Source organism: Apium graveolens, chromosome 10 (assembly GCF_009905375.1).
Source record: "Apium graveolens cultivar Ventura chromosome 10, ASM990537v1, whole genome shotgun sequence".
NCBI lineage: Eukaryota > Viridiplantae > Streptophyta > Magnoliopsida > Apiales > Apiaceae > Apium > Apium graveolens.
The window spans coordinates 153,106,288-153,120,442 of record NC_133656.1 but is presented as its reverse complement, the minus strand read 5'-3'; positions in this window follow the sequence as shown (position 1 = coordinate 153,120,442).

Below are 14,155 nucleotides of genomic sequence, written 5' to 3'. Positions count from 1 at the left end.
CTGATAAGCCAAGTTCTGATAGTTTTAAAAACTTAAATTCTGAAGGATCCAACTCAGAGAGCATAGTTTCAGGGGGAACATCATAAAATATTGATGAAGATAGCATGGATCATGGGGGAGCATCCAGTTCTAGAGAAAACCTTCCATCTGCAAGGAAGTGGACTAAACTACATACGCCTGACTTAATTATTGGAAACCCTGATGCAAGTGTCAGAACTAGAACAACTACTTAAAGTGAATGTCTTTATAATTCTTTTCTTTCTCAGACTGAACCAAAGAAAGTGGAAGAAGCTCTTTAAGATGCTGATTGGGTGCAAGCAATGCAGGAAAAGTTAAATGAATTTGAAAGAAACAAAGTCTGGACCCTAGTGCCAAGACCAAAGAACAGATCTGTTGTTGGTATAAAGTGGGTGTTCAGAAACAAAACTGATAGTGATGGCATAATTACAAGGAATATAGCAAGGTTGGTTGCAAAAGGATATTCTCAACATGAGGGAATTGATTATGATGAAACATTTGCACCAGTTGCTAGATTGGAAGCCATAAGGATATTTTTGGCTTATGCTGCTCACAAAAAGTTTACTGTCTTTCAAATGGATGTGAAAAGTGCTTTTCTCAATGGAGAATTGGAAGAGGAAGTATATGTTGAACAACCTCCAGGCTTTGTAGAACCCAAATATCCAAATCATGTCTACAGGCTTGATAAAGCACTTTATGGCCTTAAGCAAGCTCCAAGAGCATGGTATGAGACTTTAGCTCAGTTTCTTCTGGAAAGTGGATTCAACAGAGGAACTATAGACAAAACACTATTCTACCTCAACCATGGAAAGGACTTACTTTTGGTTCAGATATATGTTGATGATATCATCTTTGGTTCTATAAATGACAGACTTTGCAAGAAGTTTGCCAAACTGATGCAGTCAAGACATCAAATGAGTATGATGGGGGAACTTAGCTATTTTCTGGGGCTTCAAGTCAAGCAGAATGAAGAAGGCACTTTTATTTGTCAAACCAAGTACACCAGAAATTTGCTAAAGAAATTTGGAATGTAAGATTGTTCAAGTGCATCCACTCCCATGGCCACAACAACAAAACTGAATAAGGATACTGGTAAATCAGTAGATATTACTGATTACAGAGGTATGATTGGATCTCTACTCTATCTAACTGCTAGTAGACCTGATATCATGTATGCTACCTGTCTTTGTACAAGATTTCAAGCAGATCCAAGAGAACCTCACTTAACAGCTGTGAAAAGAATTTTCAAGTATCTTAAGGGAACAGCTGATCTGGGATTGTGGTATCCCAGAGAATCAGACTTTAAACTAATAGGTTACTCAGATGCAGATTTTGCAGGTTGCAAAATTGACAGGAAAAGCACAAGTGGAAGCTGCCAATTTCCTGGAGGCAGATTGGTTTCTTGGTTTAGCAAGAAACAAAAGTCAATTTCCACATCAACTGCAGAAGCAGAGTACATTGCTGCAGGAAGCTATTGTGCACAAATTCTTTGGATGAAGAATCAGTTACTGGATTATGGGTTAACATATTTTAAAATCCCTATTTACTGTGATAATCAAAGTGCTATTGCTATGACAAGTAATCCTGTTCAACACTCAATGATAAAGCACATCAGCATTAGGTACCACTTCATAAGGGAACATGTGGATGAAGGTACAGTGGAATTGCACTTTGTTCCAACAGATCAACAACTAGCAGATATCTTCACAAAACCACTGTGTGAAGCTACTTTTACAAGATTGGTAAATGAACTTGGAATGGTTCCAGGTTCTTTCTCTAAATCTGCTTAGCTTTTGTTCTGATGCATCAGACTTTATGATCAATATTTACAGATAATACTATCTTTGTGTATTCTGTGCTTAATTGAAAATTGCTTAAGTACTGATTGTTGTATGATGTGAATTTCTAAACTCGATAGTGACATGAATGTTTCTGTGATTATTCAATCCAATGAGGATAAATATACTAACAAATCCCATGTTAGAAGTAATTATTTATGTGGAAATCTATTGACACAAGCAAATTCTGATATTGAGCTTAGTTAAGTTTACTTTGTCTATCTTATTACTAAGTCAAAAAATAGAATAATGCTTCTCATCTGTTAAGTTCTGATGTTAGTAAACCTGATGAATGTACTAAGTGCTGATAAGCCTCACTTATCAAAAAAAAAGGAAAAGAAATAAAAATCAGGTACTCCTTTGAGATCTAGAGTAAAAACTGTGGAAGGGAAGATCCAAGTGCATTGCTGGTATTAAGTAATATGCATCAGAAAAGCAAAAATAAATATTTTTCTTGGTGACTTTTCACACTCTATGATTACTGGAGAAATACTCTGATAATAACATAAATTCGATAAGCAGTCGTGACTCACTTACACTGGGAAGCCACTGTAAAATGGAATTTCAAAAGATGCATAAAATGAGCACAAAACAGTTGAGGTGGACTCATGCATGAACTCATTCTAAAGTAGACTTCAGAATCATGACATATTTTGAGCAAAGTTCTTAGTTATGCCTTATTTCTAAGATGTATTGAAGTAAATCAGACTTTAATCCTTATCTGATATTTAGCTTTTTGCACACACATACACTCCATATGAATGATGAAAATTACTGTGGTGATAAATGATATTTTAGATAAACAGTTTATGTGTCAGATTGCATAAATTCTGAGGACAAGTTATGATGGAAGTTTTGATGATTAAGTTCTGAAGAAATGAAATCAGAATTTGTGTGAAGAATTGCAGAAATAGGTATTTACTTTTCGAGTTCAAAAATCATTTTCTGATGACTGTTAAGTTCTGATATTACACTCTGATCATTTACTTGACTTATTTATCGATAACATCTAAAACAGTCTTATTTAAAATCAGAATAGGTTTGGGTGAAATATTAACAGTCAATACAATGAGGGTTAATGGTACATGTCTATGCACAGTAATTCTTACTTGTTTCATGTGCGCATTAAATCCTGTTTTTCACTTCCAATGACTATTTTTATTCTCATCAGTCTAGGGAGACGAGATAAAATTATTTCTACCTATAATCATTAAAGTTACCTTGCGTCTTCTAACAAATTCTATTGGTTATATAAACCAACACTTCATTCCAGCCAGCACATCTATCATTTTCTCCCATACTCACTCTCATCTTATTCTTATTACCAAAAATGGCCGCGTTTGGCTGGTTGTACAATTATGGTACTGAGACAATACATGTCTTTCTTAATGGAATTCCAACTCCATATCCTATCGACAACATCCCTCACAATCTCTGGATTCAATTTCCAGAGATTATTAAACGTGATCTGTTGATAGTTCGAAGAGAACTACATCTCCGTCGTCTTCGACAGCAGGAGCGAATCATTCATCTCGCTATTCTTTTTGTTGAGAGTAGGAAGAACAAATAGTTTCTGCTCCCTGTTTCTCTTCACCGTCAGCTTTTCCAGGCTTCTTAGTTTATGACAAAAGCTGTTGATGTTAGGATTTGTAGCTTAGGACAATCTTGTATTTTTTTGATGTAATTTAAATTTCATGGAATGTATTTGCTCAATATATTAATGAAATTTTATATTTTTGCAAGATTTTGTCTCTGAGTCGTTTGATATTCTGATGCATTTATAAATCCCGATTTACCCATATTCTGATGACCATTTTAACTCTGATACAAATCAAGTTCTGATTCTGACGTGTAAATATTTGCTACTTGGTTTCCTTATGGTCATTTTATCATTGGTCATATTTTTACAGAATATTGGTCTCGCAGTAAAAATAATTTATTAAGTGGGAACAATTTTAAATTTTAAATTAAAAATGAACTACATTAATTAATGGGATTACTTGGTAAGTGGAACAGTTTTTCCTTGAAATACTGCATGTGATAAGTAATGATTACTGTATTCCCGTGCCCATTAATTATCCTTTACTGCTGCATGTCTGACAGGTGTCCAACGGTTACTTTTTCTACCGTGTATAAGTAAAAGAGAGAGAAGATTGTAAAATCTTTTATTTACTTTCACACTTTATCTCTCTTTCTTTACTTCTATTCTCTCTCATCTCCTGACGTTTTTTTTTCATACAGACATTTTATCAAATACCTTACAGGCAACCTTATTTATCAATTTTTCTCATGGCACCTAAGGATTTGATTATAGATGGAGCCAAGTTTGTACCCAACAACTATGCTACAATCTTAAATCCTGCTGAAGCTCCATCTGATTTGCACTTTGTGCAAGATCTTCTAGCACACAGTGAGATTGGGTATGCGTTGACCCAGCCTCAAGTCATTTCCAGCCAACAAGTTCTGACGTTCTGGCGGACTGGGCATTTTGATAATGGTGGTGCTACTGGTACTCCTAGCATTATTTTTGAAGTAAATGATGTTGAGCATGTGGTAACTCCTGGAGCAGTTCGTAAAGCTCTACACTTAACAGAATGCTGCATTTTCTCAACACCGGAGGAACCCGTTCTCCAGCAGCTCATGGCCAATTTGGGGTATGAGAAGAGTTTGGTCAAGCTTGGACAGTTGAAACGAGCACATATCAGAAAGGAATGGAGCTTTTTCTTCGACTGCATCACTAAGGCATTCGCCAATAAATGTTCCAACTTTGATGCCATTCCAATTATGAGTCAACACATCGGGTATGCTATTATTCACCAAACTCATTTTGATTTTGCAAGTGCTGTGCTAGGCTTTATAGGGGATAGGATGACAGAGGATAGGAATATCGTATACTTTGCTAGATTCTGTCAGCTTATATATACTTTTTGTTGTGCTGATGACCCTCAACTAGCCAGTTCTTTATTTCCACCCTTTAAACTTGCAAAATGGGCTTTTAATGATCTGGTAAATGATGACCTTAAGAAAAAGGTAGTTAGACCCTTATAGATACCTCAATCTGTAAAACAGATCCTGGTAAATGTTGATGCTCAAACCTACAGATCTGTTTATCCTGATGTTCAACCCACCAACACATCCCAGACACCACAACAACCATCAGAACATACCACATATACATCTCATACTACTCAACCCTCTATCAGAACATATATCAAACCTTCACATATATCTCAACCTTCATCATCAGCACATACTGTGAGGCCTTCATCTTCAAAGCCCAAGAGGACAAAGACTGTACCTCAGATACCACAGAAGCGAAGGAGGATTGTTCTGAGAGATGAGTCAGACAGTGAGGAACATGTTCCTGTGTCAGAACCTGTTGTCAAAGAAGTTGAGAAGGTCTCTTCTCAGAAGGATACTGGAATTGGGGGATCTAAGCTTCTCAAAAGGCTTAGAAGGATGTATTTAGATGAATATCCCAAGGAATCTCCACCTTCAAAGAGATACAAGAAACAGAGAGCACAAAGGTACATGGCTGAGTCAGTTTCAGAGGATGAGGAAGCAGCAGCTAAGGAAGGAGATCAGGAATCTCTGATCTCAAAAGAGCCAGAATTTGTTGAAGCCACTGCATCTACACCTCCATTGTCACCAACTCAGGAAACTGCTCAAGATAAAGTATCAACACCACCTGTGTCTCCTGTCAATGAACCAGTATCTACTGCAGACCCATGCACAAGTGCTGAGATTGATATTCACAACCTAATTGTGCCTGAGGTTTTCTATTTAGAAGCTCCAACAGCTCCAATTAATTCATCAACAACACCAATTACTGATGCTAATGAAACTCCAGAATTGTCTACAACACCTTCTCTGCATCTAGACATTGATGATCAGATTATAGATGAGCATCAGAATATGGCTGTTGATCAGAACTTGGAAGCAGATCAGCACTTAGAGGATGATGTTGAAGCCTCAATAGCCTCTCATACTGTTCTTTTATCAGAGGATGTTGACTTTGTAAGTTCTGATGCTGCAAATGCTGATGATACTGGTGATGCTGCTACAAAAGAAGATGCTAATACAGCTGGTCCATCAGGACATGCACCTCAACAAACTGTTCACAAAAGTGAGATAGTCAAGAAGTTTGTTATAGGGGAAACACCAGTACCTTGGAGTGAAACTCCTAGAGGACAGGAGTGGACTAAGGAGTGGAACACAGTCACCTTTGTTCCATCTGAGAAAATTCTTGCTGAGCACTTGGCAAAAGCTGATGAGATGCTAATTAATGATGATTTCAAAACACAGCTACGAGTTACTGCATTGAGTACTAGACATCTTCAAGGTCTACATTCAACAACTCATGCCGAGGTGCATAAAATTCAGGAAGAATTACTCAAGCAAGAAATGACTAAGAAAATTGAAAAGAAAAGTTTTTTCCAACCTACCTTTGACAGAGTTGCTTACATTGAGAAAACCCAGGTGAAGCAACAATCTCAGATTGATGAAATTTTGAAAAATCAAGCTTCTCAGCAATCTCAACTTGATCAAATCCAATCCTCATTGGAATTACTTGTCTCTCTTCTTTTACCTGCTGATGCCAAAAAGGGGGAGAAAGAAATTAAGTCCAAATGCAAAACTGTTAAGACACTAAAGGGGAAGGATGATGAAAAAGATGACCAGGGAAACTCTGGAATGGGTGGAGGTCACGGTCAAGGTAGAAGTCTCTCTTCAAGAAGAGCTGGAACTACAAGTCATAGAACAAGTTCTGATATTGGGAGAAGAATAACCTCTGATACTGGTAAAATGATAAGTTCTGATGAACTTTTGGATCTTGATGAAGAAATTTCAAGACAGTTATTTCTGAAAGAAAATCCAGGAATGGACTTTGAGAGTCTAATGGAAGAAGAAGCTAGACTTAAGTCAGAAAAAGTCAATTCTAAATCTGAAGCTTCTGTTGGTAAAAAGAAACTTCCTAAGGCCAAAGGCATTATGATAAAAGAAAGGACAAATCTTGAGACAACCAAAGCTAAATCACAATTGCAGATAGATCCAAGGTCCAAGGGAAAAGAAAAAGTTGGTGAACCTATAAAGGTTTATGTGCCTCCTATGGATGAAGAAATTTCTGTTGAAGATGCTGATCTAACTCTGACTTCAAGAAAGATTTCTAAGACAACCTCTGACATGGCTCAAGTTGTTCAGAGTCAAGATATAGTTAGTTCTGATATAACCATGAAGCAAGTAACCTCTGACATAGCTCAAGTTGACTTGATATCAGAAGATAAATCAAAGGAAACCTCTGACATTGCTCATGTTAAATCCTCAAGGTTACTCCTACCAGGTTTCACTAAAGCTAAACAGACTCAACCTTTGAAGACTACAACAAGTGGTTTTGAAGCAAGAGTGGTTACTGGAAAGGAAGCTAGAGATAAATCTGGATTGGGTAGTGCTGATGAAAGAAGAGTATAGAACACAACCAATGATCCAACTTCCTTAAGTGAACCAGGCGTTGGAGCAACTCCTGAAAGATTGAATCAACTAGAATCCGTACAGATGGTTTATCATACCTACTTGAAAGAACACATCTTGTTATATTTCATGACAGATGGTAGGGTTTACCATATAAGGGAAAATGCTATTCCACTGAAGTATTTTGAAGAACTGGAACATGTTTTATTCTTACTTCAAGTGAATGACAGAATAACAGAAAGTGTTGCAAACTATTTGAAGACTCAAATTCAGAGACAGAAAAGACTTTATTCTGTAAAGTCTGACAGCACATATCTTCCAAAGTACAGAGATCACAAAGGTGATATTGTTGAGATGAAGCCTAACTCTGCTAAGATTATAACTACCTTTCTGGGTTATAAGGCTGTAGAATTCAATCTTGAGTCTGACAAGGCATATTTGATCAGATTGGATCAGGACATAAGGAAAGCTAGAATTAATGATCTCAGGGCTGCTATCTTCCAAACTGGTGAAGATTCCGCAGAACTCAAAGATGCTAAAAGGAGGATGATTGATAAACTCAGATATGCTGAGAGATGTTTGTTAAAGAACTATCTCAGAACAACTCCTGACATCAGAGAAATCAGAAAGTGAAGACAAGATCTACAACTGCTCAAATTCTGATATATATACAGACTGAAGTTGTTATCAGAAGTTAAAGTTGGTAAAGCTTTAAGGACTGTAAGTTGTAGTTATCTAGTCAATTTCTCATGCATTTGTACTTAATGTTTTTGACATCATCAAATATCTGTTAAACTTGTATATTATGCTAATTTACAAGTTGGGGGATGTAATAACCCCAATATTTGGAAAATTTTTGAAACCCTTATGAATAGTGTTTTTGATGAATGAGAAAACTTTTCATGCCACACTATGTAGGGGTTCTGTTATTGATCTTCTGGGATATTATTAGTACTTTATGTGGTATATAAGTGTATGTAAAGATCGTCAGAATCCAATTCCGAACACTTTGATTTTTCCCGGAAATCCACTAGATACAGAAAGAATTAAGTATAAGGTAACAGGATAAAAAGGATTTAAATTAAAGGATTATAAGAGAGGATCATAAAAGGATTATAATGTATTGAGAAAGGTTAAGGAAACCCAAGTAATAAGATCCCGGGTATGATCCCTCAAACGATAAACAAAAACAAAAGTTAAGCGAACCGTATAACAGATCAGCGGTCATTAGGCAAACAATTAGGAAGTTAATCAAAGAGATTAGAGGGGATGATGTCATCCAACCAATGAGAAGAGGACAAAGAGGGGAGGATGACATCACATGATGACATAAGCATGACATAGGGAGGAAGGAGATGTGGTTGGTTTATAACCACACAAAGTCAAGGTTAGAAAGGTAATTACCCAAAAACAAATCAAAAACAACCAACCAAAGAATCAAATCAAAGAAAAAACACAAAAATCTCTCTTTCTTCCAAGCTTGCTCTCGGCTTTTCTTCTTTTTCAAAGAAGAAATTTCCAAAAATCAAGTTCCAAGCATTGTTAAATCACAAGGTAATTATCTAAGGTTCCTTGTACATAGATATGGATATCCTCTAAGTTTAAGCTCCTAATTCCTTCACAATCTCTTCCAATAAATCAAGGAAGAAGATGGTGAATAGTAACCTTCAAGAAATAACTTTAGTTTTCTTGAATTTTTATGAAAGTTTAAGGTTATACAAGCAAGGATCAAGGTTCTTTAGGCATTCAAAGCTCTTGTGTTGTGTTAAGAAGCTTCAAGGAAGGTATAATCTCTTAACCAAGCTTTGTTATTGAATGTTAAAAGCATAATATGAGTATTCTAGTTCATGAGAGGCTTGATGGTTGTGTATGTAGAGATTAGTTGGTTTTGGGATGTTTTTGGAGTTGTAAATCTTGGTTATTGATTAATGAACTTAAGTGTAGTTTAAATTCATGATAAAGAATAGTATAAATTGTTAATGTTGAGTTGTTGGGGCTGTTATGATAAAGTATGGATGGATTTTTGATTGGGTTGTGATTGTGGGTTGATTGTGAGATGATTTGGAGTGGTTTAAAATTGGGTAATCGCGTAAATATAGCCGTCGTAATGCCCGATTTACCGTAGACTGTTTTTGTTCTTAAGATCAGAACCCTTGGACTCACTGCTAGATTTTGACCATTTCCATATTTAGAAAGTTCATGTTACGAGCTTCGTTTTGATATGTAGTTCGTTTGATTCCGATGTACGGTTTAGGAGAAACGACCGTTTTAAGTAACGGCGTTTCGCGACCGAACCATTACCCCTCGCCTTACTTTGAAACCTTGGTTAAAGACCTTAAAGGACTAATTGGAGTATGAAACAATTATGTTAAGTGGATTAGGCAGTTGGTAAGGCACTCGCAAAAGAATCGCTTTAAAACTCGTAATGGGTAATTTATTAAAAATGGTGGAGCCGAGGGTACTCGAGCGACTTAAGTAAATCGTTAAGCACGAAAGCGAACGTTAGGACTCTAAATGGTTAAAGTCTAGTTTCTTAAGCGACCGGGGTTTAATTCTGACTTATGTTGTTGTTCATAGGTTATCGGACCCACTCTAAGCTTAAGTCTATCCGGGAGCACTCAGGCAAGTTTTCTACCCGTTATACTATTGTTGTGATGTATATATGTATATGCATTATCTTGTGATAGATGCATGTTGATTAATTAGCAAATGTTGTGATATATTGAAGCATGCTGATATGGTATATATATGCATGCCTGTTTCGTATTCTTGCCATATATATCTGTTGGTTCAGTTGATAATACCTATGCTAGAGAATATCAGTAATTTGCATATACCCTTAGTATAGGGACCCAAAGGTGAAAACATTTTCTAAAACCGGGAGTCGAGGATCCCGAGTAGATTATATATATATATATATTTATATATATATATGGTTATAGTTTTCAAAACTATTAATCGAATAAGGTTTATTCGATAACTTTATTTTATTTAATGAATATTATTTTGAATATTCATTCGAGGACTTATGACTCCGCTTATTTTATTTAATGAATATTATTTGGAATATTCATTCGAGGACTTATGACTCCGCTTATTTTATTTAATGAATATTATTTTGAATATTCATTCGAGGACTTATGACTCCGCTTATTTTATTTAATGAATATTATTTGGAATATTCATTCGAGGACTTATGACTCCGCTTATTTTATTTAATGAATATTATTTTGAATATTCATTCGAGGACTTATGACTCCGCTTATTTACTAAATAATATTCTTTATTTTATTAAAGAATAATGTTTCGATAATCAAACTTATTTTCGATTATTTAAATAAAGATTATACTTTCGTATAAATATATCTTTGGTTATTTAATATCCATTTCAAGTATGAGTTTTAAAACTTCTACTTCAATTATTTTTATAAAGATTTTTCTTTATGGGAATATTATTTAAACAACAATATTCAGATATTTTCTAAATATATTGGGACTGATTTATTTTAATAAATCAGCAGTACTCCAAACATTCTTAAAAAAATGTTTTCGAGTCTTCAAAATGATTTTTAAAGTTAGAGTGGACCTCAAAACTCATTTTTATATTTAAGATCTTCTTTTCAAAGGGGATTTAAATACTCGCTCAAAACCTAGGGGATCCAGCTCTATGGTGTATTTTACATTCGTAACGTGGTTGCTGTTTTGAGAAAACAATTTGATTACTTGCCCAACGTTCGGGAAGTAAGTCCATCTAATTGAGTCGACATAAGCGACAGGCTGGGGTACGGTCTATCAAAGTGTAAGTGGCTGGGTGGCAGTCCATCAACGCGTAAGAGGCCGGGTGGCGGTCCAGCACAAGGTCCTTATGTGGCCAGGATGATGACCGGTGGGGGATTCATCCATCTACTAGTAGAAAAGGTTACTTAATGGGTATCTTTGCCTGATCAGCAAGATATCAGGTTTATGCCAAAATTCTTTTCTTTCCAAATTCATTGGATATTACAACTCTATTCATACTTTACATGACAGAGATTTTCTGGAAATGTATGAGATATATATATATATATATATATGAATATATATATCAGGACTTAATGAAGTATCTCGTAACTTCATTATTTATAATGATATTTCAAAGATTGAATCTATTCAAGTCTTATAGTCTCATCTGGGTGATGAACTTTGAAACTGATTATAACTTGAACGGTGGTAGTTCAAGTAGTATTCGGATATAAGTATATTGGAGTATCTTGTCACTTCATCTTTTAAACTTATATCTAGTAAATGATTATCTTATGCATGATAAAGATTTTCAGAAAAACGTTGAGACAAGGTTAGATATATGAGATCACCTTGCAACGATATTTTTATACAGTTATAAACTGGAACTCTGTGTATATTATGCATGGAAGAGGACTTCCAAGATTTTGAAAAGTATATATACATATATACTGAATATTTTGTGACTTGGTCGCGTTAAGATATCAACTTGGTTCATTTCTTCTTGACCAAGACTTTCATGAGTACGATGAGAATGCTCATATATTGTAAATCACTATACATATTATTTTGGTGGGCTTGTTGCTCACCGTTGCTTTCTTCTTTCATCACACAACATCAGATAGATAAGATGAACAAGACCAAGCTCCCAATTCGCAAGCGGATAGGAAACGTTCCGCAGCTTTCTGGAAGCGTTGAGGCCGTTGTAGCTGAGGTAGAAATTACCAATAGGCTAAGTTTTCAACTAATGATGTACCAGACTTATGCATATTATGAGTTGTAATAATGGCAGAGAAATGTAAATTTATTCAGAAACCTGTTTAAGGTGTATTGGCATGTAATTGTGGAATAAAACGACTTGCGATTATTTTTGGATGATCATCTCTGAGACTATAACTTGTGGTGTGTGTGTTTATTGTGGGGTCACAGTACAGAGTAGTTGATTAATTATTAAGATTGGGTGTTATTAAGGGAAATGGAACTCGTGACAACCCGGATCCCCGACCCCGGATTTGGGGGTGTTACAGAAGTGGTATCAGAGCTAAGCGTTATAAACCTCAGAGATGATGTGACGTAAGGATAATAAGTTCACTAAGATAATAAGAACTCTTGCCAAGTTCATAGTTGGGCTACCTAACGTAGTACTGACAGTTAAAACCCTTATGGGAACCCTTATAAATATCATGATAGAAGCGTAGTTCGTTATCATATATGGTAGCGGGACTCCGAACCCTGAGGTTGAGGAGCAACAACGCGATGATGTTTTATTAGTTATTGGAGATCAGATTGTGGATCCAATGGAACACCCTAATGAGGGACTGGATGATGTTCATATTGAGGACGTAGCGGTTGAGGATGTTGTCCTAGAAGGGATTGTTGCTGAGAAGAATCCCGTGGAGGGTCCTGACAAGAATGAATAAAGGACCACTGAGGAATTGATGACCATGGTTAGGGGAATTACCAGAGGTAGGATTGGCTGGTCACTACCGGAGGTTCGTTCAAGTTTGTAAAGATAGTAGCCCCTTTAACGCGGCTTACTCGTAAGACTAAGAAGTTTGAATGGACAGAGAAATGACTGATCATTCATCAGTAAAACCACATTTGGTCATTTCTCTCAAACAATGGCTCATTTTAGTTGGTTTTACAACTATGGCACCGAAACTGTGCATATTTTTCTAAATGGAATTCTGACGTCATATCCTATCAACAACATTCCATTTGTCCTCTGGATTCAACTTCCAGAGAACATTAAAAATGATCTGTTGTCTTTCCAAAGAGAAGCTCATCTTCGTATTCTTCGACAGCAGGAGCAAATCATTCGTCTTGCTGTTCTCTTTGTTGAAAGTAGGAAGAAGAATTAACTGTTATCCATTCGTTTCTCTTCACCGTCAGCTTTGTCAGGCTTCTTAGCTTAGGACTAAGGCTGTTGATGTTAGGAATTGTAGAATAGGACTATCTTGTAATTTTTGCATGTAATTGCTAAATTTCATCGAATGTAATCATCTGATATATTAATGAAATTTTGATTAATTGCAAGATTTGTTCTTTGTTTCTCAAATTATGTGATTGTACATGTTGAACTGCAAGTTTTAATCTTTACTTCATCGACTTTTAATCTTATTTTGTGATGAATGTTTTGATTAAATTATGTTGATTTGAGAAAACAACTGAGAAACAAGTTTCTATATCAGAACCTGTTATTATAGAAGCTGAGAAGATTTCTTCTCAGAAAGATACCGTAACTAGGAGTTCTAGGCCCCTCAAAAGGCTTAGAAAATTAAATTCTGATGTCTCCACCTTTGAGGAAAGTAAAGAAACAGAGAGCTCATAGGAACATAGTTGAGTCAGATTCAGATGTAGTGGAAGCAGAGGAAGGGGATCAGGAATCTCTGATCTCAACAGAACTAGTTGTTATTGAATTACTTCCTTCTGCACAACCAGAAACTGCTCAAGATAAAATGCCTACACCTTCTATGTCACCTATAGTTGATCCAGTACATACTGAAAAACCGGGTACAGGTGCTGAAATTGATATTCATAACCTGATTGTGCCTGAGGTTTTGTACTTGGAAGCTCCACAAATTCAATTCACTCCACCAACAACATCACTTTTGAATGTTGATCAGAACCTGGTTGCAGATCAGAATTTAGAGGATGATGTTGAAGCCTCTATAGCCTCACAAACTGCTGTTTTACCAGAGGATGCTGATACTACATGATCTACAAGTTCTGATGCTGCCAATAAAGAAATTACTGGTGAAGCTGCTACCAATTTAGATGCTGATGCAGCTGGTCCATCAGTACATGCACCTCAACAAACTGTTCATAAAGCT